This window comes from Mesoplodon densirostris, chromosome 1, assembly GCF_025265405.1.
Source record: "Mesoplodon densirostris isolate mMesDen1 chromosome 1, mMesDen1 primary haplotype, whole genome shotgun sequence".
Taxonomy (NCBI): domain Eukaryota; kingdom Metazoa; phylum Chordata; class Mammalia; order Artiodactyla; family Ziphiidae; genus Mesoplodon; species Mesoplodon densirostris.
Window position 1 is genome coordinate 135,142,623 of NC_082661.1, and position 8,726 is coordinate 135,151,348.

An 8,726-nucleotide genomic window follows, 5' to 3' on the forward strand; every position below is an offset into this window, starting at 1 on the left:
TGGTACTATGGTTTTATGTCTACACTCTTTTTTTAGGACAGCTGTTAGTCCTTAAGGGATATATTCCACTCTGCCTGTGAATTTTTGGAAAAAAAAAACTTAACTGGCTTAGTCATGAGTGGATATTATTTCTTTCTAATTTTGAGGACAGGTCACCCTCTGCTAGCCCTGAGTGAGTAGGCTGGCTGTTAAGTCAGCTTAGCCCTCCCTCCTTTAAATGACTGCTGAGAGGTCTGTTCCAAACCCCAAAAGAGTCACTTTGTCAGGGTAGGTATCAAGTAGCCACCTAGTCTGTTAGCCCAGTACGCTGCCATCCTCACAGATGTTTAACTCATTTCTTGAGGCCTTTTAAAACACAAGTTTAGGCAGCATAATGGTCTGTCAATCACAAAGTCTCCCAATGAAAAACAAACAAACAAACAAAAACACTGGAGGCCTTCATGCCTCATTCACATGTGGTATGCTGTGTGCCAAGAGCTGGGGCTGAGTTGGGGGCTGGCTGAAGTCTTCACAAGAAATAAAGTGGCCACGGAGTTTAATAGTTTGGATAAGATGATTCAACTCCAAAGAAACACTGCCAACATCAGACATATCAGTGTTTTGGCTCCTGTTGCCCTGACTGACTGTCTTATATCTAGTAATGGCAGTTGCCTGGCAAGCAGGAACTTGATATGCTGATTCTAAAATTCATATAGAAGAACAAAGGACCAATAATAGTAAAAACATATCTGAGGAAGGGTAAATGTACGCAGACTGCAGAGAAAATGATCAGATGTGAGGTATCACTATGAAATCCACTTCCCACTCACTATGTTATGCAGGAGTCAGGCTGTTCAGGCTTAGATGCAGGTGGAGATCGCTGACCAGCTTGAGGCCAGTCCACACCTGCCCCTCATCTACCCAAGTAATGAGAACCACCTGGTTAATCTGATACACTCTCCAGGACATACCAATTTTGCCTCTGAAGTATAAACTTGTTGCATTTGTGATGGGTACATCACTGTGGTAAATGTGATGGAAGCAGTCTGTCTGCATATATAAGAAGTTCTGTGACAAGTCTGGATCAAAAATATTCATCTAGGTTTAGTGATTAGTGAATGAGATTACTTGATAGTGGAGCTGAAATTCACTCCACAAGAGGCTTATTCTCATATGACGCATCTTTTAGAAGAGATTAACGCACTCACAGGAACTCTTTTACTTCTAACGTCCCAGAAGGAGAGCAGAGAGAGAGACTAAACTGCAAGTGAATCCAAATTCTGAACAAGGAAGGCAAGAATATGACTGAAGCACTGGCTTAGAGGATATGGATACTTTTTTATGTTATTTTTTCCAGATTAAAGAAATATGGTTACCAGTGCATTGGATGGGTGAGACTTTGGAATTAAGCTCCTTGACAAAATCTAGTCAAAAGATTAGCATCAAAAAGGAATTTTTTTTGAAAACCTGTGAGGAGATTATCAGATGACTATAAAGAATAAGAAAATTAGGAGGATTGATCAGGCAAAAGGAAAGAAAATTTTTATAAAGTTGATCCTGGAAAATATATGTAGTTTATATGATGCTGTCTTGAAAAACAGCAAAGAAAAAATTAATGAAATAGTAAGTTCTTTAGGATAAAATATTGGAGCCCAGAAGGCAACTCATTTAGATACTAATGTTCAGATGTCAGTGGCCACCATATCCCAAACTGTTCTTGCTATAGTGTGTCAGAAACATTATAGCTTGCTTAATATTATAGCCGAGAGAGTGGAGAAATTAATGGGCACAAGAGGACAAATGTTTGATTCTCTTCCACAAGAAACCCAGGCACTGAAATCAGCTTTTATGAGATGTAGAAGGGAAGACAATCCTCCAGTTATAATCTTTGTTTCCAACATATTTCCAGTTGGTTCTGAGGTTTTCCCTCACAATAAGCCATGATCTCTCACTCAAGAAGAAATCTGACATGAGGATGTGAGACAAAGGTACATGGAGAAGCTGGCAGCAGTTCAGGGGCAGGCGCCTTTCTAGCCCACCCCAAATGGGAGTGCCCATGAAACAACTCCAAAGAGAGAAGAGTCAAGAGGTGATGAGCAAAAGATGGAGATTATGATGTCTAAACCTGTGTTTTAGGAGGGAAACAATCAAGTATGTTGTATTTCATATGGCTTGAAGAGGAAATAAAAGAAATGTGGCTCAAGGATGGTCAGCTTGAGCTTTTGCAACAGGTACCTTTAGGTTTCTCAGTTCCAGCAGATGTCCTTCCCCAAGTCCTCACATGCCATTTTGTATTCTTAAGAACACAGATTTTCTGATTAGAATGGAAATAGGAACTGGAAAATCTAGAGGGGCTATCTCTAAGAATAGGAGGCCTACAAGACTTTGTGGTGATTTCTGCAATACTGTGTAGCTTGCCATCCTGCCTACCATTTATTCCACTCAACTTTGTAGCCACCTTTATTGTCAGGGTTGCTGTTGAATAAAGATCCCCAAGTGAAATGCCCCACCTCATCAAAGAAATGAAGCTGTTAAACCAAATGACCCCTTGGAATTTAATTCAGGAAATTGAGCTGAGGGCACATTTTAGTTACAACCAGAGAAATCCACATTCAACAATGCCTGATGACTTAAAAGAAAAATTTGTAAAGATTCAAATCAGTGTACCTGAATCCATTATTCTATTCAGAAAAACAATCATAAAACCTTCAAAAGTTGACATGGTAAATGAATAAATAGTCAATCAACAAAAAAATTACAGTCATACACAGAACAAAAGAAAGCAAAATCCATGAAGGAATCCAGGTTGACTCATGTGCTAATCACCAAAACAACTTTCAATAAATTTGTCATGCTCAGTGTGAAGATGTAGGTCAGATTCTGGAAGAAAATAGTGATCTGGTTTGTTCTGTGGAGGAACTGACATCCTCAGTGAATCAGGGCAGAAATATTCATGATCCACCAGAAGATCTAAGAGGGAATTGTGAATTCAAGGGAAAACTAGAGCAACATCTAACAGGGAGAAAATGGAGGAACACTGTTGGCCAAATCTGGTTGTTTGTCCCAAGACAATTTGGGTCCAACCTATTAGTCCATAATAGTGAAGTTTTTCAGAACTTGGTATGACCAGGCCCAACTGATCAAATTTCCAAATAAGCCAGTAAATACTGAGATTTGGACAATAGCATTGTGAGTATCTTCCAATAGCAGCCCCCTCTGGGCCCATCCTCTCATGGATGCCCTCTCATGGATGCCCTCTCATGGACGTCTGTTTTGTCTTAGAATACGAGCCTTAAGTAACTTCGAGCAACAAGGAGCAAGCCATAAGCAGAATCAAGAGCCAAGTGGTCTATTAAAGGAGAAACAGGGGGAAGATGAAACCTAATCTGGTCAAGATGAAAACCAAGATGGCTGCTCTGAGCCTTTTGAGAAGGGGACTGCTCAAAAAGGAGAAGCGTTACTGCCTAATTGCTGTGGACTCTTCTCAGGACAGCTGACTGCCACCATGAGAGAAGTGTGTTGAGATGTGCTACAAGTGAAAACTCAGTGCCTGCTGGCAGTTATGCACATATGTGGCATCATGCCCAGAGGTAATGTTCTTGGCTTAGTAAGTCTATACTGTCTTGTCAAAGAGAAAAGTTTAAGTGTTTCAAGAAAAAGAAAAGATTAGGCAGACATATTTATCATTAAGCCTCTGCTGCCCATGGCCAAAAGCTTTCTTCATGGATGAAATCAGGAAGAAGCCAGCTCACAACTGGTATTCAGCCATTGGGAAATCATTCCAGCAAACTGCCCTGGGTGCCAACCACTGAGGAAAAGTACTTGCACTTTGGGGAAGAGGCTGATTCAAAGAACCAGATATGGAAGTATATGAACATGGTGATAAAGTAGAAAGGTTTTTGTCTGGAAAAGATTGTGGAGCACATGGAAAAAGCAGAGAACCCTAAGCCAAAATAAGTAACTGATATCTGCAATACTGACTCATGGGCCAAACCTAGCCTCCACTGGTAGATATTCTACTTGGACCCTTATTGTAGACCACCAGGGGTGAACCAAAAGAGGCTACAGTTGTTCCCACAATGCTTGCCATCACAACAGTGACTAAACAGAGTGCTTCTATTTCCAACTTTTGTTCCACATATCACTCTGGATATGGATAATGCTTTCCTGGACATGGCTGACACTCCAGGAAGAGCAAAAGAATCTACTTGGCTTTACTTGGAAGATAAAGAACACCATTTCAAGTGAGTAATATATCTATAACAAAAATAGGATAACACTATGCATTCAAAAGAAAAGATGAAATTTAAAAAGATTGATAATACCACTAATTGACCAGGATATTGAATGACTAGAATTCTGTATAAAGTACAACCTTGTCAGATGTACAGAAAGGAAAGGACAAAGATATCCAGCTGTAGGTAGTTAACCGTGGTAGGCAGAATTCTAAGGAAGCTGTATGACTCCCCTCCCTCTGTATAATTCCCTTGCATTGAATGTAAGCAGGGCCTGTGAATATGTTTCAGACCTGTGATAAAATTATGTCATAAGGTAAAGGGATTTTGCAGCTGTAAGTAAGGTGCCAAATCATTTGCATTTGAGGTAATCAAAAGGGAGACTGTCCTGTGTGGGTCTGACTTCATTAGTGAAAACATGTAAAAGAGATACTAGGACCTTTCTGAAGAGAGAGAGTCTCCCATTGGCTTTGAAGAAATAGGCTTCTATGTGTTCTATAGCTGCAAGGAGATGAATCCTGCCAACAACTATATCAGCTTGGAAGAGAACCCCCAGCCTCAGAAGGAAACCCAGCTCCAGCTTACATCTTGATTGCAACATTGTGAGACTCTGAACAGTGGACCAAGATGAGCCATCCCCAGACATCTGGGAGATGATAAATATGTGTTTTAAGGAGCTAAATTTGTAATTTATTGTACAGCATACAAATCTAGTATAATAACTAACATTTGATGTGCTCACAACAATAGCACAATCACTCTATAAGTTAAGTAATATTATTATTTCCATTTTATTAACAAAGAAACTTGAATCATAAAGAGGTCAGGTCCGATGCTAGTATGTTGTGGAGCTGAGATTGTTGCTGTGTTATATTGCCACTCCTCTACTATACAACAAGTTTTCTCATTCTAAATAGTTAGAATTTGTTACTTGATGCTATTAAGAAGGAAGAAAAGAAACAAGACACATTATCTTATTTTCTATGCTGAGAAATAGAAAATCTGGAATTAAAACCAAATGTTGTGCAGCACTATTAGGATGGGGAAATCTGCAAGAATGAAAGAGGACAATTTTCATCTTATTTTTCTGCTCTTTCTCTACCTCCTTATCTAAAAAAATAGTGAATCAATTCATTAGTGTTATTGGCATATACTGGATCTGCATTTCCATACGTCTGCAGTTCTTTTCCCAGTATAAATTCTAAGAAACTTGTGAAAATGAGGTCCGAAAAGAAGAGTTTACCAAGCTAAAGACTAAAATTTGGTAAATATCAATAAATAAGGAACAATATATCCAATTTCATCAGTAATGCTGTTATGCATTGTTTATTTTATAAGAGCTAACAATTCATTAACTAAAATATTTATCATCTTTATAAAAGCAGTGCTCTGTGAAAATATTGTGCATTCTACTCATATATGATCAAATGAAATGTCATTTATTGACAAGTAATAATGGCTTTATTAAACTATATTTGTTTCATTGAAACAAGATGAGTTCAGAAGAAAATCAATTTGTAAACATTATCCAACTTAATGAGTTCAATATGCACTTGTATCACACGCATAACTTAGAAAATAAATCCATTTCAAAAACAATTTATTATAGATATACCTTGCTCATTGAAGGTAATCAAGAATGAGAAAATCACAATTTAAAATGGGAGAGGATTCCTAAAGAGTTAGAAGTAAATTATTATAATAATAGAGATTTCCCTTCAAATTATGTCAAATTATAAGATTTCTGATAATTATACATGAAAAATTCTATGGGTTGAGAATACCTTGGGAAAGTTGCATGGAAAAAATCCACCATATGATATATTCTCAAGGCTAATAGTAGTCAATACATTTAAATTTAGTCACACATTTTGGGGGGGTCAGAGTAACCCCAATTATTTTTCCAGGACAAATGAGTATAAGATGTTCTCCAAATGCAAAAGCCTTTGAAAATGCTGTGAGCTTGACAGTTACAATTTGAAACACTCACTTTGCTCTTTGAAGGAATATCTGGATTAAATAGACATTTAAAAAATAGATGAAGGAGACAAAAACATTGTGAAGGGTGTTTAGTTTTCATAAGCAATATCTATAGAAAAGTTGGATGATGTTCAAAGAATGGACCAATTGAATATTACTTATTGTTCTCCTGAAAATTTATATTAAATTCAAATATGTTTTAAAATACTGAAGGAAGAGGTTTTGAGATGTATAAGTACTTCCAAATAAGTACTTCTTTTTATTTTGAGCTTTATTATAGCACGAATTTCAGCCTATTCACCTTGTATTTTAAGAGATGATACCTTTGATATCAAATCAACAATCAAAGGTTGAAATTTATTTGATAATCATGAATTGGCATATACACATTTGTCCATTTAGTTATTCTTTGGATTCAGCTGAGAAGCCTGGGGTTTTCTTTGTTTGTTGAAGATACATAAATCTTAAGCACAGCCTACCTGCTATCTGAATAGAGATGCTCTCCTATCACTCACCCCAGCTACTAACTTTGAGTTCCAGTCTCTTCATTATTTCAATTCCCGAGGTCTTGAAGAATAATGTAGATCTTATTGTCATAATACCTCTCTGAAAGTCACCTAGAGTATTCAATTTTGCATCACTCAGAAATTTCTGAAATATTTTCTTTAGTTCTGTTTCCCTCTCAATGCTTTCGCCTTGGCTTACACTATACCCTCAATCCTTTCTTCTATTACTGATATGTGTTTTTACATACACTGAATCTCCGTGTCTGTAGTCCAATCCTGATTCCATCCTACTCCCCATCCTTTTGTAATTCTAGCAAAAATATTCTCTAATAAGTAACTTACATGTAGTCAAATATTGGAATTTTTAATGAAATACTTATATTTTACCAGAAAAGGAATGTTAAATAGTTGAATATAACCCCAATTTGTATTTGAATAGATCATGACAGGTAGAACTTTTGTTATGTAACTCTACCCTTAATGGTCTTTTACATCAAAATCTAAACTCTAAGCTCTCGGCTTTATAGAGCTTGGTATTAGTTTTTTTCATTCATCTATTTAATCCTATTTCTTGGTTTTCCCCATTGTAATATCTTTATCTCTTTTTGGAACTTGCTTTTGCTACATTCAGCATGGATGATAGACACTGTGCTTTATATGTGACCCCTAGTTAGGAAGGAATTCCTTTTATTCTATTAAGTATACAAATTCTACCTGCTATGCTAAGTTCAGCTCAACTTTTACATAGCCTACAAATTCAAAATGTATTGTTCCAGTCAAGAATAATCTTCAAATATCTTGAGCTAGTAACTGTTGCTAAACTACTAACAAGATCAATTATTTTCTAATATTTTGGCATCATTAGTTTCACATATCTTAATCAAAATAATAGAACTTCTAAGTTCTAGAAACATGTTTTGCCTCTCTTTTTCTTTCTCAGTAACATAGTACTGTGATAACTCATGGTAAAATACACACAATAATAATCCTATTAGGTAAGATTACATATATTTTAACACAAAATACTAAGCAAAATTCCTAGCATGTAAGTGCCAACTAAATATTAGTTAACAATAGTTCATTCATTCTTGTTCTTGGCTTGACATTGCTAAAACTACTCAGAAAGATGCTCATAATTTGGTCAATTTTAAGGTTTAATTTCATACATAAAACTACTTAGGAGTGGATTTTTGCAAGGATGAATATAATATATTCCTGCTATATAGACAATGTAAAGTAATTTTGTCTGAGTTAAAGTTACACAATGCAAGGTGAGAATGAAGACTTCATTAACAGCTGTACATTTATTTCTATAACAGTGCTTGGGTCACTTGACCCTCCAGCACTAACAACCATATCATTTTACCTGTGAATATATAATATACAGAGTCTTTAAAATATTTTAAGATCTGATACAGAAAAATATTATAAATCTTAAATATGGCTCTTAAAAATGCTAACCAGGGCTTCCCTGGTGGCGCAGTGGTTGAGAGTCCGCCTGCCGATGCAGGGGATACGGGTTCGTGCCCCGGTCTGGGAAGATCCCACATGCCGCGGAGGGGCTGGGCCCGTGAGCCATGGCTGCTGGGCCTGCGCGTCCGGAGCCTGTGCTCCGCAATGGGGGAGGCCACAACAGTGAGAGGCCCGCGTACAGCAAAAAAAAAAAAAAAAAAAAAAAAAAAAAAAAAATGCTAACCAAATTGTCTCCCTTATGATTATATTATTATTCTGTTTTTAACCCTGAAGAGTCCAACATGATTTTTAAGCCATGGTGGTAGTAGTGGTAATGGGTGTGTCTGTGTGTGTCTGTGTATGTTGTATACACTGAGACTATCTCTTCTTACTCATCTGACATGAATAAAAGCAAACAATCCCATAGTCATGGATATCTCCCTACACTGGTTTGTTGCCAGTTGAACCCCTGCATTATGGGTCATAGTATCTGGCTAAAGAGTTACAACATCATGAATTTTATCAAGAAAAATATTCTATACTTCTATAAGGGTAAAGTGTCTCACCTTTCTCA

General features: G+C 36.9%; 1 pseudogene; it reads left to right on the forward strand.

Annotated features, from left to right (window-relative positions):
* Window positions 1-453: 453 nt before the first annotated feature.
* LOC132488573 (elongation factor-like GTPase 1) lies at window positions 454-3,940 on the forward strand (annotated as a pseudogene).
* The last annotated feature ends 4,786 nt before the right edge of the window (window positions 3,941-8,726 follow it).